A 19565-nucleotide genomic window follows, 5' to 3' on the forward strand; every position below is an offset into this window, starting at 1 on the left:
CATAAATATAGTCTGTGGGCTATACGTAAGGTTGCCAAGGCAATTCACCTGGCCTGTGCGCTGCTTTTGACCATTCAATGATTTTTTGGCCTGGCAAAGGAATTATCCACAGGCCAAATCAATATTCTGATGGAAGCTGCTTGAGGAAGTGTTGGTCTTCTCTCCCTGACAAAGACCAAAAGGAAGTTGGGGAGAATTTTGTGATCTGTCCAGTAAGTGCATCCTTTCTGAAAAGTATTATGCCTACTGTACTTATTTAGTAGTTTGTGTCATGATGGGAGACAAACTGAGGCCCCTCACTACAGGAAGGACATCAGGGTGCTGGAGCATGCCCAAAGAAGAGCGATGAAGCAGGTGAAGGGTTTAGAGCACAAGTCTTATGAGGAGCGACTGAGAGAACTGAGGCTGCTCAGTCTGGAGAAAAGGAGGCTGAGGGGAGACCTTATTGTTCTCTACAACTACCTGAAAGGAGGTTTTAGCAAGGTGTGGGTTGGTGTCTCCCCTTGTAACAAGTTATAGGATGAGAGGAAATGGTGCTATGGGAGGTTCAGATTGGTTTATGAGGAAGAAAAAAAAAAATAGAAAAATCACTGAAAGGTTTGTCAGGTACTGGAACAGGCTGCCCAGAGAAGTGGTTAAGTCACCATCTCTGGAGGTATTTAAAATATGTGTAAATGTGGTGCTTAGGGACATGATTTAGTCGTGGACTTGGCAGTGTTTGGTTAATGGTTGGACTTGATGATTTTAAAGATCCTTTCCAGCCAAAATATTTCTATGATTCTACATTATTCTGATCTTCATAAATGACAAATTTATCAGGAAGGTGGGTGCTCTGACAGAACTCTATCACATTAAATCTGTGTTCACATTAAATCTGTGCTCACATTAAGGGAATGTACCTGTGCAGTACTCTTGGAGTGGGGACGGAGTGGAGAGTTTATACACACCTGGCAATGAAATAACTAACATGAAAAATTTCCTGTTTAGACTAGAAAGTTACTCTGTACCAGATTTTTAATCTGCTTCTAACCCAACCGAAATCAATTTGAGTATCAATGTCTGAAATACACCATAAATTAGAAGCATTATATATGCTAAAGAAAGGATTGTTACATTAAAGGCAGAGGGGTTGGACTAGATGATCTTTAAGGTCCCTTCCAACCCAAACCATTCTGTGAATCTGTGTTTAATTAAGATAAGAGCCTTTCAGGTGCCTTTCACCTCAATCCAGGAGCCCAGCATGCTCCATTTGACATAGCTTGAGGATGAAAGCCAGACAGCAGGGAACTCTAAGCCACAGGGTTGGTAGTGAAACTTAGCCTGGGTGATGCTGTTCACATGCTAGACAGGCTGAAGAAAAAGTGCATTGAAAGTAAAACTTCATCTGATATGTTGTAGCAGCATTCTTCCTCATGGCATGGAAGCCTGTATTTAACATATGGAGCATGTGGGGTGTTTTGTGAGAATTTTCAGCAGAAAATGTTATTTTTAAAAATTGAAAGGGCTTTTTCCACAAATTTTGTTCTTCCAAAACTGTTTGAGTGACAAAAAAAAATCTGAGAGCCAAGGCAGTAGTGCAGTCAGAAATAAAATAATGGCTGATGAGGATACTAATCTAATTCCAAGCTGTGTCCAGGGTTCTGGGGTGTTCAAAGTGAAGTCATTCATGCTGGCAATGTTTGGTAATTTGTACAGGGAAGAATAGTTTACGAGAAGACATGGGGAAAAACACTAGCCTAGAGTGGTGTGTAGGATCATGGCCTGAAGTTGCAACAGGGGAGGTTTAGATTGGATATTAGGAAGAATTTCTACACTGAAAGAGTGGTCAGGCACTGGAACAGCCTGCCCAGGGAGGTAGTAGAGTCACCATCCTTGGAGGTATTCAAGAAAAGTGTAGATGTGGCACTTCAGGATATGTTCTAGTGGCTGAGGGTGGGGTGGTTTTGTGGATGATTTTGGTGGAGTGTGTGTGGTTGTTCTTGTCTGTCTGGGGTTTTTTGTGTGTTGATGGTTGGACTCTGTGATCTCAGAGGTCCTTTCCAACCATGATGACTGTGATTCTGTGATTTTTAGAAGGCACAGGTTGCTATTCTAGATGATATAAAAATGGAAGGAAGGCTGCTTCTCTCTCAGTTTCTTCTGGTTTAAAACCCAGTTCCCCAAAAGACTGGAAGTCTGATTTATGTTTCCGTTTACTGCAAAGTTTTGGAATATGAAATATAGAGACATGACCTTGAGAGTTAATATTTGACAGAATCCCCAGCTACTGTGAGGATTAGCATTAAAAATTACTTCTACTGAAATCCTCTGCAGTATTGTTTTTAAGCAGAAACTTGACAATTTTCCAGATAGAGTTTTCATGTCCACCTTGCTCGTGGTATTGTACTTCATAACAATAGCAATACTTTTCAGGCTTATTAGGATCTTGGTGGGATTTAAACCAATACAACTAAATATTTATAAACTTAAAAAGTACATGGTTTGCACCACAACACCGTAGCTGCATTGTTGGTCATCAGTTCTTCCTGTGCTTGGAAGTGTGTGCATATCTTGAACATGCTGTAACTCATCACTATTCTATATTGGTGCAAATTCCTCAAAGTCAAGCAAGCATACTTTTTAAACAGAATCCTTGGCAACAAGAAGAAAGGGGAAGAAATCAAAGAGCTTATTTTTCTAAAGATAAACAGAGGCTACAAGTTGAGAGGTGAATCAAGTAAGCTGGATAATGTCCAGAAAGTGAGATTAAGAAGAAAGGAAAGAATCTTAGGCTCAGACAGCAGAATGATAGAGTAATTTCCTAGGACTTAATAGTGTGACACCATTGAGCCTTTTAGTGCTGTCCCCAGCAAAAGAATGTCACCTCGTGCAAGTAGATTCATGTTCCAGAACAATGTAAGTTTTTATACATTAACTGAACAGTTTTCAATGTCAGGAGAATGCAAAACAAACAGATTCTTCAGAGTATACTTGAACTGCTGATGATCACTAAACAGTTGTGGCCAGATACTTTGTTGATGCAAAGAGACATCACATCCATTGGTTCTAATAGGCTTGTGTTGAGCCTTTACAATGCAGTAAGATATTGGGTAGGGAGCTGTTGCCATCCTATTTGCAGGTTTTGTTGTAAAGGAGTCTTGCAGAATTTTCTCTTGAATAGCTGTCATATAATTGCTTGCAACAGGCTTTAGATGCTGAATAAAGGAAATTGTTTTAGTTTTCCACTGCTCAGTAAGTATTGTCAGCCTGGTCAATATTGCCAGATATTTTAAATGAGGTTCTTCATTTGCTGGAGCATCTATTAAGTTCTAGATCACCAGAGCCCCAAGGAAAGCTCTATTTTCTGTATTTTTATTCCCAGGTTCATCATACAGAGTCAGTACCCAATAATTTGCTCAGAAAAGATGGATCAGGAGGTGTTCTACCTCTAGGACTGAAGAGAAAACCAATGTTAGATTTCTTATGTTCACCCTGTGTGGTAAACTGGTCAGGGTTAAAAAATCGCTATTGATAAGGAAGGCACAATATTATGGTTGCCTGTCAAGGAGTTACTTTATCACTTTCTTCAGAAGGAATAATAGCATTTGGAAGTAAGGAAAATTTTATAGTAAACATGGTTACTTATATCGAAAAAGCAGGTGTCTAATGTTCACTTTTTTTTTTTTACTTTTTCAACACAGAGATTTTTATTTCAGCTACATGACCACATCCTACACTTCCCATATGTGAATCATTCAGTACGTATAATGAATTTATTGAGAAGAGTGTCATAATTAAAGGCATTGCTCACAATTTATTTGAATACATTTGCTACCTAGCATTTTTCTAATTTTTAGTTTTCATCTACATTAAAATTAATAAAAATACAAGAGTCTTCTAATTTTATAATCTTTATTTACATACACTAATTTTGTGGGTTTACTTTATAAAGTATAATTTTCCTTATATTTTAGTTGAAAGCTGAAATGATGAGACAAATGACAGTGCAGGAAACCCTATTGCCCTTTCACCTCTTTCAAGTACAAAAGCATGTAAAGCAAGAAAATGACAGCAGTAATTTATTTTAGTGATGTTAACTCTTATGTTCTTAAACACTTAATTGAATTTCTTTATTGATGAGTTTGAATACTTCTACATGATGGACAGTATAAAGCAAAGAATGTTAATGAGTGCAGGCATTTGTACTCATGGCAATGTCCACTGAACAGAAGCTGTTCTAGGCAAAGTAATCTTGGACCCAGCACTTCTGCCAGAATAGTCAACAGAAACCCTCATTTCAGCACTGCTTAACATCTTTGGCTAATGAAACTCCAGCACTGTATAACTTATTCCCTCTTCTAGTTAATGTAGAGTTCTGTGAAGCAGAAAACTCCATACGCTGGGTGATATCTCTGATTCTTAATTACCGACAGGTACTGGAAGGAATATTTATTTTTCTGCTCTAAGCCACCAGAACAGTACAATACAACAAAATGTTATGCTCCTTTGGAGCAGATGTTCACCTTTGATTTAAAAGAGCCATTATACCTTGTTCTTGTTGGAATGTGACCAACTAAGTTTAAAGTCTAAAGTTTAAATATCCAGAGATAGAGTGCACCTCTGCACCAATTCCTTAGTTTGAAACAGTTTTGCATAGTTTACACTAACTGCTTAAATGCATTCTTCTTGACGCAGGGTGTTCCAGTTTCCAATTAGCACTGTGTAAAGATCTGCAGTTAAGGCTCATGGCTTTCTAACAATATTATCAGTGACTCTTTTCCAGTATCATATAGAATGTAAAGGGAAGCCTAACACTGGCTTTAATTTTAAGTGGTATGTTTGGTGCTTTCCTTTAGTCTGACTCAGAGATGTGACCAAGCAAAAAAGCATTAAAAGGAAGGTAGGCTGGACTGAGCTCTTTGAAGTGGATGATGTGAAGTCCCATTGATTCTTTGCAGAATCATAAAATAGTTGAGGATGGAAGAAGTGATCTCTGGAGACTGATTAGTCAAACCCCTGCATAAAGGAGAGTCACCTAGAGCCGGCTGATATGGGCCATGTCCAGTCTGGTTTTGAGTATCTCCAAAGATGGATTCTTCAGCCTCTGAGTAACCTGCTCCAGTGTTTCATCACCGCTAAGAGTAAAACCTTTTTCATTCAAACAATTTCCAGTATTTTGGTTTGTGCCCATTGCCTCAACCTTTCACTGGGTACCACTGAGAAGAGTCTGCCTCAGACTGTTTACTTCCTCCCATCAGATACTTATATATACAGAGATCCTCCTTGATTGTTCTCTTCTCCAGCCTGAGCAATCATAGTGCTTTCAGTCTCTCATAAGAAAAACACTCCAATCCCTTAATTAACTGGTCTTGCTCTGGTTTGTCTATATCTCTCTTGTACCCAGGGAGACCAGCTCTCCCAAGTGCATCCCTGGGAAACTCAGGAATCGCTATAGAGTCGCTTTACCACCCCATCCGTGTGTAATCTGGCCATGTTAGTAAATTTGCACATACTTTGCAGACAGTGAATTTATCCCTGGCAATCTAAAATAATTTGTGCATCTGTTCATCAGTCTGGCCATGAGAGTTCTTGAACAAAATCAAGTTCCTGAATGTGGCCATGAGAGTTCACAGAACACAACTGGATGGACAGTGTATTGTTAGTAGATCTGTGATTCTATATTTATATACACTTGTTTGTAATTCACAATCATAATTATTACTATGCATTATTTCATTAAACCTATTCTATTTTTTTCCCCCAACCTTAAGGTATCTCTCTCTCCCTAATTCCCCTTTTTATATTCCTCTGCAAGCGTAGTGTGGGGATGGCGGAGTAGGGGAAAGAGAACATCTGTCACCTGGTTATTGGCTAAAACTGTGACACCTTGGAATGTTTTGGCTTGTCAGGATTAGCCTTAATAAAATACCTCTGCTAAAACCTCTATTTTTCTTTGAATTTACATTAGGTTTAATTGGCAAAATGGCTTGGATTTGGGAAAGACTATGAGACACGGGAAAACAGATTATAGCCTTGCCAACTCCAAATGCAACAGCTTTAAATCAAAGCTTGGGAAAGTACAGAAGTAGAATGGACTTCTAAACACTTGCTTTTGCTTACTTTTGCCATGAACTGCCTATTACTTCTAAGAAAATGAAGTTTTTAAGTAAGGGCTGGTAGTTTTGTAGTGTCTGTTCAATATTTTATTTTCTGAAAACTTATTTGTGCAGTGCTAGAAGTGGATGGCATTGGTGGTATGTACTGTTGGATTCTTGCCTTGACCCTGACAAAATCCATTCAAGCAATGATTTTTGACTGTTTCTTTCCAGCCCGTATGATAGGCTTTTGGCTTCTGCAAATGTTATATTTATCTAAACACCACCCTTAAAATTCCCTCCCAAAAACAAGATGTACGTACTCTTTAGGATATCTGAAAACTGCTTTTCATGCAGGGCATCTGCTTCCAAACAGAAAAATCTTTGAAGTGCACTATTTGGATATGTCTTAAGGACTCTTTCCTGTTATGACTGACTGCAGAGGTCAGTTTCCTGTGCTGCATTATGTAATACAAAATTATATAACTTCATTAAAAAGTTCATCAAACTTCTGTTTAATTATGTTTTCCTTCCAAGCTGTTGGTGGAATGATGTGTGTTGTATTTAGACTTTTTCCTTCAAATCAGCCTGTTTTTTTCATGCAGCTGTTGGTCATGAGGTTAGGCTATGCTTTTCCTCTGAATTATCAGTTGGAATGTCACTGTTCTCCTGTTTTCACTTGCCATATTTGTTCTTAGGCCTGCTGAAAATTATTCTTGTGTACATATATCTGTAGAGTTTTTCCCCCTTTTATTAATGCTTGATACAAGGTAGTGTTTAATTTGCCTAGTATCAAAAAATCAGAAGTTACATTATAGTCATACATGAAAGCATTTTCGATGTATGTCATTGCCAGAGCATCTCTTACTAGCATCAAAATGAAAGCTAGGAGTTTAAAAGCCAGCTACTTAAGCAGGTCGCATTTGATACAACGTATGTATTTGTTGCAGTGTCAGATTTGCACAGGAATTTTGAGTGTATGGAGAACATACAGCTAGTTTGTTATAGAGAAATGAAATGGCTGTTGTTATCTAAGGCCCTAAATTCTTGTCAATGGGTTACCAATTGATAAAAGTATGGAAAGCTTACTTAAGTAGCTATTTCTGTGGCAAAACTTGCTGATCCATAAAAAAATGCAACAGTACTTATTTCAGGCCAATAAAATCTGTAAAACACTGTACAAGCTGCAAAGAAGTAAGTGCTATTATATGGTTCTGTCATCTGCAGGCAAATGGGGTCTCAACCTCTGTCAAAGCATCTTTCCAGATAATGTGAAGTTAAAAATACCAACGGTATCAAGAAAACTGAAATGTCCAAGCAGTGTTTTAGGTGCAGAGAGAAAAAAGTTTGCATTTTTATCAAGGTAATGAGCTATATTTACTTTAGTTATAAGCTCACTTACAGCACAAGGCTTACTATGATTATTTTCTGAAGTGAACTAACTTAAAGGTGCTATGCTTTGAACTTATGATTATGTAGTTCCATCCTTCTTGACCATCTGGAACATTGTAATAAGGTCTTCCCTAAGCCTTCTTTTCTCAAGACTGAACAAACCCTGTTTTCTCAGCCTCTCCTCATATGGCAGGTCCTCCAGTCCTCTGATTATACCTGTGGTCCTTCTCTGGACCCTCTCCAGCCTGTCTGCATGCTTTTTGTAGAGTGGGGACCACAACAGAACACAATACTCCAGGTGTGGTCTGAGAAGCGCTGAGTAAAGCAGGATGATTGCATGCATTCCCCATCACACTCATAGAAACTAGGAAGGTTCACTGCTCCTGGCGTTCAGCAGGCCAGTGCAGTGGGGCAGCACTGAATGCCTTGCAGGGCCTCTCTGATACAGCTGTACTCCCTGCAGTGTCCTGAACAGTTTTTTACTTAGGCATGTTCAGTTGCCCCTTAGCAAAAGATCACATCTTCTACTGTCCTTCCAAAGGTCTTTGGTCTATGTAAGGGATACAAACATAATTGCTCACACAAGAAGTAAAAAAAATATGGCAAAAGAAAAAAAAAATCCCATAAAGTGTCAAACCCTAGAAGAAACATCTGAATGTGTATATTGCAGTAAAAAAATCAGTTATATCCAACAGTGTCTTTAGTGCCTAGCTTGTTTACTTGTCTCTTTAACTGAACCTGAATAGCCTCTGCATTGCATTAGCTTTCCCGTTCAATATCATTTGACTTGTTACAAGAAAACACTTTTGCCATAATTTATGTGCATTCCTTAAACTAGCATTAAAAGTAATTTCATATGAATGAGTGATTTAAGTTGATAGCTGATGACTTTCCATTATTAAATTAATGAATTTATTATGGAATGAAATAAAGAATATAAAGTGAATACTGAAGTATCACAGTCAAATTCTATTTTTGCTCAGTTGCAGCTATAAAAGCAATACTGAATAACAAATGTGTGCAGGGGAATGCCCAGGGCTGCCCTGCATTCTGTGGAGTCATCACTATTTCCTGTTTCACAGATATAAAGTCTCCTTTTTATCTTGACAAATATACATTTGGCCAAATTTCATTACTTATGTTTATCAGAGGTCTTATGCTTTTGCATAAATCATTAGGATTAATTTTTAATGTAACCTAGATAAACAGAATCTCATTTTAAGTCGTAAGAAAATTCAGGTTCACTTCCTTTTTCATGAATACCTGAATTCATAAGCTACACAAATATAATACCAACGCCTGTCACACTCATTGCTTTCATGGTTTCAAAGACAGGTTTGGAAAGGTATGCATGAGAAACCTACTGCTGAGACCTGGGGTAGCAAGTTTCCCATAGCATTCCTAGAATACCAGAGGAAGAAATATGCAAATCACTTCACACCCAGACACTTTGGGCACAGCTTACAAATTAGTCTTTTCGGCATAAATCCTAGTTCAATAGCTTAATTATTCAACTGTAGTTTTGCACTCCTTCTACAAAAGGAAGGAATTTCGAGCACATTGTTTGTGAGCTGCTTACAAGCCCTCCCCTATGAACCTTGGACCTCTTTCTTAACTGCAGCAAAGCAGGCTGAGAACATACCACAAAGCAGTATGCTGGAATAGTTTTTAAATGTTAATGAATAATATGATCACTTTATTAGAGAACCCTTCTGTGATGTGTTTCCTGGCACTGTACAGGAATGTATTTGTGCACACAATGTTTTATTTTCTTAAGAGAACAGATCAGTTTTTTTAATATCCTTTGACCTTCTTTTTTTCCCCTTTTCAACTTTTAAAGTTGTTGATGTAAAACTTTTGTGAAATAGGGCAGGGTTACTGGCAGAGAACAGTTTTAACCTCTGCTATAAGTATTTTTAAAGAGCCGTGACCTAGCCAGTATCTAAAAGATTAAGTAGATCCTTTCTGTGTAGCAGCATTAATCATTCCTTCAGTTATCTCCCTGAACTGCTTTCAGAGCTCCGATATCTCTTATTTCTTCATCTCATATTGCATGTGACAGGAATGAAAAGTAGCTGTAATTATATAAAGTGGCCACTACTTCCCATTTCGGTTCACAGGATCCATAAAAGCACTATCTTCTTTCAATCTGTCACTAAAAATTCTCACTCATAGAGAGGATACAACAAAATTGAGGGGAATAATTCAGGTGGTTTTCCCTAAAACAGGCAACGTGAAAAAATGTGTTGCAAATTAAAACTGCTCATCCAAGCTGCTGTAAATTGCATGACTAGCACTTACTCAGCAAATGACTTCTTGTGGGCCTCACTGACCTTGTCAATATTATGAGAAGCATTGCTTCAGATGGAGAGAAAGTGCTTTTCAATAGCTGCTCTGAGAACAAACAGGCATCTCTGTACCAGGAGGCATGAGATAATTTAAAAACATATGAGAAATTTTAAAACATATGAAAAACATAACAGGTTGGTTTGTTGTGGTTTTTTATAGTTGGTGTTCCTGATCACAGCTTTCTTGCTTGTCTCACTATTTTGTGTTTAAGGCTATAGCTTCAATCATGATTCCTTTAAAAAAATCTTAGCTTGTTTAGAGGGAATCAGAAGGTAATCAGCTGTTATATTTATGTAAGAGCTTCCATTTGTCAACTTGATTGAACTAAAATGCAAAAGTAATAAGGCTTTCTCACCCCAAAGTTTTACTCCTGATGTAAGGTCAATTTAAAGCTAAGTTCAGGTTTTCTGGGAATCCAAATAGCGTGAATAATGGTTGCAACTGGCAATACTGGTCAAATGTGTTGCTCTGCAGCAACTTCTTCTTTGTACTTGTTTAACTTACAGTAAAAGTCACTTATTGAAAAGACAATTTTTCAGGGCATAACACTAATTTTCATTTTAAATCCCTAGATTCTGCTAAATTTGTCCTTTTTTTTTTTTCTGATAACAATTTATAGCAAAAACCATCCAAGTAACTTAATAGACAATTAAAATAAGATTTGAACAGCTTTATTTTATGTTTAAGTTTGTAAACAGTTTGTTCGCCTTTGTCTTTTTTTGAAATTCATCTCTGACTTGATCTACAAGGTAGGCAATTTAACAAAACTGTGCTGGAATTTGTCTTGCTTCTTGACAGAAGTGATTTTACTTGCAATTTACAAGGACTTGTCTCTTCCCTATTTCCTTAGTATCTACAGTAATTGCCTTGATAGCAGAAATAAATTGGAGGTTAAATAGAGTAGCTTAAAGAAGCATCATTTGTTTCAGACAGTTTTGCTATTTGCTTAGGTACCTCCAGCAGTTCTAATTTAGGTGAACCAGCGCAGTGCTTTTTCACATTTCAAAGTATTCTTGGACTCAGGGAAAACAGAACTTGCACTCTTGATCTTTTGCAGGTTTGTTGTTGATTTTTTTAATTCCAAATTCAAATATTTTAACCAGCACTAACAGTAATGGTCCGAATTTAAGGTGCTATGTAAATTCAGGTGCTGTCTGTGCTAAAGGACTTAAGAACTTATTTTGCACAATGCTCAACTGCCTGTAACTGCCATTTCAATGGAACAAGAGAGACTGAAGAAAATAGCAATGCAATAATCTGCCTAGGAAAGCTGTTAAGGTTACAAATTTCATGGCCAGCTCATTTTCAATACAGGTGACAAAAATCTCATAGGAAGAACCAATCTGAAAAAACAATTTGATTCTAGGCTGTTGATTCCTGATTGCATGCACAAATGCAGCTGATAATGTGCAGTAAATTCATCTGCAGATGCTCGAGTTTTCACTAAAAATAAAAAACAAGATTCACATCCACCTATAGGAAAGCCACAGAAAATACTATAATAGCTTGTCCATGCTTACACTGTAGGGGAACATCAAAGGACAGAATTCCTCCTTGCATACTGACTATTTACAATACACTTTGCTCCTACCCTCAGCAGCAATCAAAGTAACATGAATCTCCTACTGACAGTTTGGGACAAAAGTATTAACCCAGAATTATTCTCCAGTGCTCTTTTCTATCCTTGCCCTCTTAAATACAGAAATCTGTCTTGAAATCTAAGTCCAAAAAATGTTCCACTAACAATACTGCAAATTCAAAACAACTTATTACCATGGGTGAATGAACTTCATAACTTGCTTTAAGGAGCAGTGTAAAAGTCCTGATTTCAATGATGGTGTTCCTTTATTGGGAACTTTCATATTTGGTATTCAGACCTGCCTGCTTCTACAAATAAGGAAAGAATTCAGAAAGAAAAACTTGTCCAAGGCACTTTATTAAGGCATTTTTCTCCATGGCAGTAAGCAAAGTAAGCAGATAAACAACTGAATCAGGAGAGAAATTCTTAGATATTTTGGCAGTTGCAAAAAAAAAAAAAAAAAAAAAAAAAATCTCAAGTGCTTCCAACTTTCTGGTTTTGCATAATTTTAATGGGTCAGCCACCAGAAAATCATATGATAAATAGCTTATGTGCAGTATTGAGGAAGGTCAAGACTTGTATCTTTGCAGCAATAAGTCATGTTTGTCAGGTAATTCCCTGTTGTCATAATGATGGAACTCAATTTTGCAGGTATTACTCTTCTATAAAGCTATTAATATGCAATTAGGTCCATATGTTACTCCTTATGTTGTTTAGATAAATATCTGGTAAATCCAGTAGCAAGCTTATAAGTAGTGATTGCAGTACAAATACCAGATTCATTAAGGCTGTGGGCTTGGCTTTCTTAGGTGCAGCTGAATAAAATGATTCATCTTATGTGTATTAAATAGAATATTAATGTGGAATTTCTCTGTCATTCTAAATTTAGTTCAACAAATGGAGCTGTGCCAGCCATATAGCCCTGATGCTGAACTAGACACGAGATCAATCTTTAGGTTACATGTTTCCCTTAAGGAGCATTGGATTTTAGGAGCAACTTTATGGGTTCTCATCTACCTTAGGTAAAAACGAACCGGTTCGTTTGTAATTTGCAGAAAGTTAATGCTGACATCTCGTGGTGGCTTTTTGCACGTACAAAAAACCTGACAAATTTGGTGACTTAATGAGTAAGTGACAGCTAATCTGATAGTTTGAAGCTGCCTTTTCAAAATCTAAATAGGGTGGAGATTTTCTATTATAAACAGCTTTATTGTAGAAAAAAATACATTGCCAATAGCTACTCTCTATGCCTTTCGAATGCTTTTACTGTCTTATGTAGAATAGATACAGAATCACACAATGTTACAGTTTGGAAGGGACCTCCAGAGACCACTGAGTCCAACCCCTCTGCCAGAGCAGGAAACTAGGGCATCACTCAGAAAGGCATCCAGACAGGTCTTGAAAGTCTCCAGAGAAGGAGACTCCACAACCTCTCTGGGCAGCCTCTTCCAGTGCTCTGTAACCCTCACAGTACAGAAGTTCTTCCTCGTGTTGAGTTGGAACTTCCTATGCTTGAGTTTGAACCCATTGCCTTTCATCCTATCACAGGGCACAAGTGAAAAGAGGTTGTCCCTGCCTTCTTGATGCCCAGCCCTCATGTATTTATAGACATTAATTAGATCTCCTCTCAGTGTTCTCCTATCCAGACTGAAAAGTCCCAGGTCTCTTAGCTCTTCTTTGTAAGGCAGGTGTTCCAGTCCCTTAATCATCCTTGTAACCCTCTGTTGTGGTGTTGTACTTCAAGTGAGGTCTCACCAGGGCAGAGCAGAGAGGGAGGAGAACCTCCCTCGATCTGCTGGAGACACTCCTCCTAATGCACCCCTAGATACAATTGGCCTTCTTGGCCACAAGGGCACATTGTTGTCCCATGGATAACTTGTTGTCTACCGGGACACTGAGGTCCTTTTCCACGGAGCTGCTTTCTAGCAGATCACCTCCTAACCTGTACTGGTGCATTTTGTTGTTCCTTCCCAGGTGCAGGACTGTGCACTTGCTCTTGTTGAACCTCATTAGGTTCCTCGTTGCCCAGCTCTCCAGTAATACAACTATCAACTTGTATTAAAATAAAATTACTAATGAGTTCATGGAAATTATGTCCGTTGAGGCTAGATTTTTACCCACTGAATTTTCACTCTAGCTCACAACTCCTTGTGGGTTTTTCTTTTATGTAGCAAAGTGCCAGTACCTCACATCAAAAGAGAACAATTTTCAAATTGGACTGCCCCGTTGGTATATACAGACATCATGAGTATAAAGTTAATAACTATGAATATATGCACAGGTCTATTTGGCTAGATATTTGCATGTTTCTAAACTCTGTTACTCTTCTGTGAAAAATGACTTTAGTTTTAGCTCAGAATTAATATTTCTTGTTTTAAAGCAACACATTAATCTTTGTGTTAAGCAACCTAGCAATTCAGATTTCATCTAGTTTTGCGGTCTGATGTGTATAAGTGTGTGATGTAACATCTGTAAGAAGGCTATACTACACAGGAGCCAATACCTTTTTCCATGTGACATTTTCTTATATATTTTCATGTAGTTCAAAATAACTTCCAATATAAGATGTACCTGTTGAATCAGTACTATAGCTGAGTGGAAGCTTTTTAAAAATGTAGTAATTTTCAAGCTTATCTTTAAACACCTGCAAACAGACTGGCTTTGTGGCAAATCAGGGGAGGATTTAATGATTCTTACTGTATCCCACATTTGCTAACAGTTGGAAACAGTTAGTACACAAGAGTTTAGCTGCTTTCAGCAAAGATCACACAACACACTGTCACACAGACTAGTTTCCAGTGCAAGTATCCAGGTAACTTGAAACTGAATCTTTAAACAAAACAAGCCCAAACTTAATTCTCTGCTTACAAGTGCTTCTACTAGTATTAATGTTTGTTGGAAGGAATGCAAAAAAACCCTGCTCAACAATCACCGAGAGCTGAGGAATCTAAGGCCTCCTCTTTTCAGTTTCAGGGTCTTAACATTTGTATACTGAACTATGGGATCTCCTAATTTCACTTTGCAAAGGAATGTTTTTAATTTTAACTGAACACTGAACATTAGAGCTTTTCATGTCTCTTGAAGCACTGTAGATTTGTCACTCCTGGTGTTCATGCAGGATGCACTGCTTTCATCACATTAAGCACTTTCAGGCTGGGGCAATATTGTTCATCTGCTCCAAACTAAGCTGTGTGGTAAGATGATTGGCTTTATTGCCCTTCTTTGCCCTGCACATGTTATAGACATGCCCATAACAAGCTTTCTTGTAGCCAGAAACTATCACCAGCAATATTCTTGTCCCTGTATTTTCCTGTGTAATATTCTATTTGTTTTTCAATTTGTACTCCAGGTTTTATGTTAATTGCACTTAGTGTTTTGCCATCTGTGGCAGTGGCATGTGCAGATGTTCTGCAGATCCTCCTGATCTAGACTGTTTTTGAACAGTCTGTAAAAGCAGGAAGCAGGTCTCAGTGCCATGAACTATCACTTCCAGTTTTATTTGGCTGTGTTGTTTGGCAGGATTCCATGCAGAACATAAAATAAGCTCTCAGTATCTTTTTAAAATTAACAATAAACAGCAATTGCCTGCATAACACAAAGTTTCAGATGGATAACAACTCATTTGACACATTTAAATAGTCCCTGTGGTGTCCTTCATTGTCAAGTCATCTTGCATCTTCCCTGTGTTACTCTCAGTGAGAGATAAATCATTACTGCTGGTAAATTAGGTCAGAATTCAGCCAATGTATCCTGCTGTGGGGCAAGATGGCAGTCTTTCATTAGGATTTTTTATATGCTTCATTCTGATCCCTAGTTCTTCTGCTTCCAGGTTTATGTCTGCCTGGAGTGAAGCCTTATTACCGCACAAAAAGGACCCATATTTTAAGTGTATAATTTCAGTATCTCTTTTCCCCTTGTTTGCACAGATGTGCAACACATTGGAAGATTTTTTTTTCTTTGTTTTTCCCCTTCTCTATTTATATGATCTTTAAGTACTGAGATATTTGACAATATAGAAACCTGAGTGATAACCAGTTTCCAATGTTACAGGCATGCTGTTTTAGTTGTGCTGACAGAATGATGACCCATACTTCCTTAACACAGTTCTGCAGTTTTAACTTTCAGTCTTTTGCAGTCGTACTGTTTGCAAATCATACTGTTTTCCTGCTAAATTCCCTACTGGGTCAAAATGATTGCCACGTGATTGGGGTGCAAGGTAATTAAATCCCCCTTGGATGGGTACAACTAATGGAGAAAAGCACAATTGTAACCGTGCATGGGATCACATCATTTGTTTGCAAATGCCTATTTGTATTTGCAAACAAATGTTTCCAAATGTATTTTGTATGTTCAAAGCATTAAGCTATAGGCAAAAGGAAACTGGCCCTAGGGAATATGTTTTGTGCAATATAGAAAAAAATTAAAATAGCCTTTAACTTCAAGATATTGAATCATGCTCAGAGCTTTACATTTTGTTTATAAAATATTTTATTGTATTTCAGCTTTTTGTAGATCTAATTGCTGTCCAAAGTGGTAATATTTCCAATATTTACATAAAACTTTCCTTATAAATTAGGTGAAATTGGAAATGTGTACCAACCATTAAACCTGGTATTTTTTGTATTTTTTTTTAGCTGGATACAATAAGATTCACTTCTCTTTTTTTTTTTTTTTTTTTTTTGTGCCTTTGTTCTGGCTAGGAAAAGGAATTGAAAGATACTGTACCACTCTGTATTTATAGATAAAAACTTTCACAATCTTAATATTTGAATAGCAACAGATGAATTTAGTAACAATCTAATGCAGTGGTTTTGGAAGTCAGTCCTCAGATTTTAATCTAACAAGATTATAATTAAAGCCTGGTAGTTTTGATAGCAGTTACAATTGACCTTTTTCGCTTTTTTTCTCTGTAAATGTTTTCCTAACTTTGACTGTTCCTCTTACTTGTAAAGAGTGTGGGCTTCCTAATGGCCCTGTTAACAGATGGGCCTAAACCAGCTGTTGACTGGATTCCAGTGGCTGTTGTGTTCATTCCAATTCAGAATGAAAAAAAATAATTGTGAAACACCAGTAGAACAGAGATTTTGTTTCAAAAACATTAAATCATGTTACTTCATCCTATACCTTACTTAGCTTCATAATTCTTGCATTATATTAATTACATTTAAAATTTATGGGTCATTTTTACTAAAAACCCCCTACTTTTAGCATGCCAAAATTAAATCAGAAAATCAATCTGGTATTTCTTACTCAAAAGCTTTGTCCAAGCAGTTGTTCCCCTAGAATATCTGATTTTCTAAAGACTGTTGCAATTTTTTTTGCTATCCTGTTAAGCAAAGCAAAAGCTATAGCTACTGAAAGCAACATAATATATTTTTAGTTAAAAATTAAAACCACAGCTGGACACAACTGAATAGAGATTTTATTAAATGGAAAGATCAAATGCAGCTGGGATTCTTTTAAATACAGTTTATCTTTGGAAGCTAGAGATTACATTGCCTTCAAAGTCATAGTCTTTAGCAGGAAAAGATTTCTAAGATTGGCAGACTTCTGGTGTTTGCTTATATGTATTGCAAGCATAAATGTAAATAAAATGCTGGCATTTTTACTTTAATTATAAAGTTTGCTGTCTTCACAGTGAAATCACTTGGTAGGGAGGCAATTATATATGATCTGCAGTGGGATACAGATTTTCTATTGGATACATTCTGTGAAAACAAACATAAAAATATGCCAGTAAAAGGGGGAAAAGCAAAAAAAGGAAGGGATTCTGAAACAAGACAATTAAATACTGCGTGGAGATGCTGGGAAATACAAACTACCGCAGACCAAAAATGTTTAATATGCATGCTTAATTGAGAAAGCTGAATAATAAGAAGATGTTAAGTCAGCTGCCACCTTTTGGGGAGAAGTCATAGAGGCAGAAATTGCCATTTCCATGGATGGACAGCAAAAGCATTAACATAGTATGTGCACTGGTAGCAATGCAACCTTGCTCTTGCTGAAGCACTGGAAAATGCCAACAAAAGGATTGCAAAAGCCTGCCATTGTAACTGTCTCAATATAGAGAGGAGAGGTGATTTTGAACCAGAATCTATCCTAGTGTTGAATTCTTAGTTCTCTAAATTGCTTCCTGGCTAGGCTAAGTAAAACAGCCTAATGGTACTGAAACAAGCTTTTGTGAATGCTTTTACTGTGTCAGAATTTTTAAGGTAATGTAAACCTGTTCTGCAGTTGATCTTTACAGTCAGTACAATACGTCAGGCAAGTGTCCACCACAGTGCGAAAGCTGGTGAGTTTATCTCTGCAAGCCCAGTGGCATTTTACATGTAATTTCCAAGTGACAGTTTAGCCACAGCCACTGCTAATGGTAGGTAACTAGACAGAGGAAGTCCCAAACAATGGCTGGAGTTCTCAGCTACCTGCCCAGGCCATGTTTTCAGCTAGGAATAAAAAAAGAAATGCATGGAAGTAAATTCTCCTGTTTTTAAGCACCCAGAGGTTTTGGGAGAATGCAATGGAATACAGGCCCCCTTACTATTGTTCTGAATGTCAGTCCTCAAATTCCTTTTTCCACTTTTTCATAGATTCACAGAATCACAGAATCTGAGGGGCTGGAAGGGACCTGGAAAGATCCTCCAGTCCAACCCCCCTGCCAGAGCAGGATCCCCTAGAGGAGGTTACACAGGAACATGTCCAGGCAGGATTTGAATGCCTCCAGAGAAGGAGACTCCACAACCTCTCTGGGCAGCCTGTTCCACTGTTCTGTCACTCTCTCCATGAAAAAGGTTTTCCTCATGTTTATGTACAACCTCCTGTGCTTCAGCTTGCATCCATTGCTCCTTGTGCTATCATTGGACATAACTGAGAAGAGCCTGGCTCCATCCTCCTGACACTCACCCTTAACATATTTGTAAACATTAATGAGGTCACCCCTCAGTCTCCTCCAAGCTAAAGAGACCCAGCTCCCTCAGCCTTTCCTCATAAGGGAGATGTTCGACTCCCTTAATCATCTTTGTGGCTCTGCATTGGACTCTTTCAAGCAGTTCTGTGTCCTTCTTGAAGTGAGTGACCCAGAACTGGACACAATACTCCAGGTGCGGCCTCACCAGGGCACATTAGATTTTTGTTCACAAAAACCTAATGCTGTAAGTAAATTTTTACAACAAATAAATTAGTAGTGATGAGTGAGAAGCCTTAGAGGAACTACTGCACCCTAAAGATAGCTGACCTGTTACATTCTTCAACAGCACAATTAAACTTAGCTGAATTCATGTAATCACAACACAGAAGCATCATCTATTGTCCTGTCTGAAGAGGTATGTACAAGCTCACTCTGTGTCCCACACTGTTCTCCCTTCTAGTTGCTGTGATGTTGCAGGACATCCCTCACCAAGATTTGACTCAGATCTTAACTTTTCACCTTTCTGCACCTTCCTGCTTTCTTTTCCCTGGTAGCTAGCCGCAGTTCCAGACATCTTTAAATTCTGTTTGCATTAACCCATTCATGGGTGCATGGGATGTCTGAATCCAACCACAATGTATAGTGCTTTCATTATTTGAGTGGCTGATAGTCATGGGAAATGTCTGCATATGTTTTGCCGTGTTGGGTCCTATTCCTGATTATTGCAGTCTGACATACAAGTTACAAAACCACTGAAGCCCAGCTAGCCATGTGTTAAGTTAATACACTTGTTTCTGTCTGAAGATCAGGTTAAGAGCAGTAGAATTCCTTTTTGCTAGGCTAAGTTTTGGTGGCATGTTTGCTCTGGAAGTGTTCTGTGAGATACTGCACTTAACATTCCCACTCTTCTGTGCTTATAGGTTGGATAAGCTTAAACTAGGTCTGTGCAGCAATTTGTTACTCTGCTGTTAAATATTTATGTGAAATGGCTACATCTCCAGAATTTTGCCTAATTGCCTTTTGTCACTGTTCAGAACCAACTCACTCAGGGTGCTTTTCTCAACCAGCAAGTGGAAACATTGACTAGTTTTTGCACTGTTTGGTTTTTTTTTTCTCAGTTATTCTCTGGACAAAGGGATTGCTTCACTTTCTTCTCCATTTTGAGTTTGGCATATTCTTTCCAGCACTCAAAAACATAAGTATAGTTTAAAGTAAGCTATAGTGGAGTTATGGCAGCTTGAGGACCTGATGTGATTTCATAGCACTG

Source organism: Apus apus, chromosome 4, assembly GCF_020740795.1.
Source record: "Apus apus isolate bApuApu2 chromosome 4, bApuApu2.pri.cur, whole genome shotgun sequence".
In the NCBI taxonomy this organism is placed as follows: Eukaryota; Metazoa; Chordata; class Aves; order Apodiformes; family Apodidae; genus Apus; species Apus apus.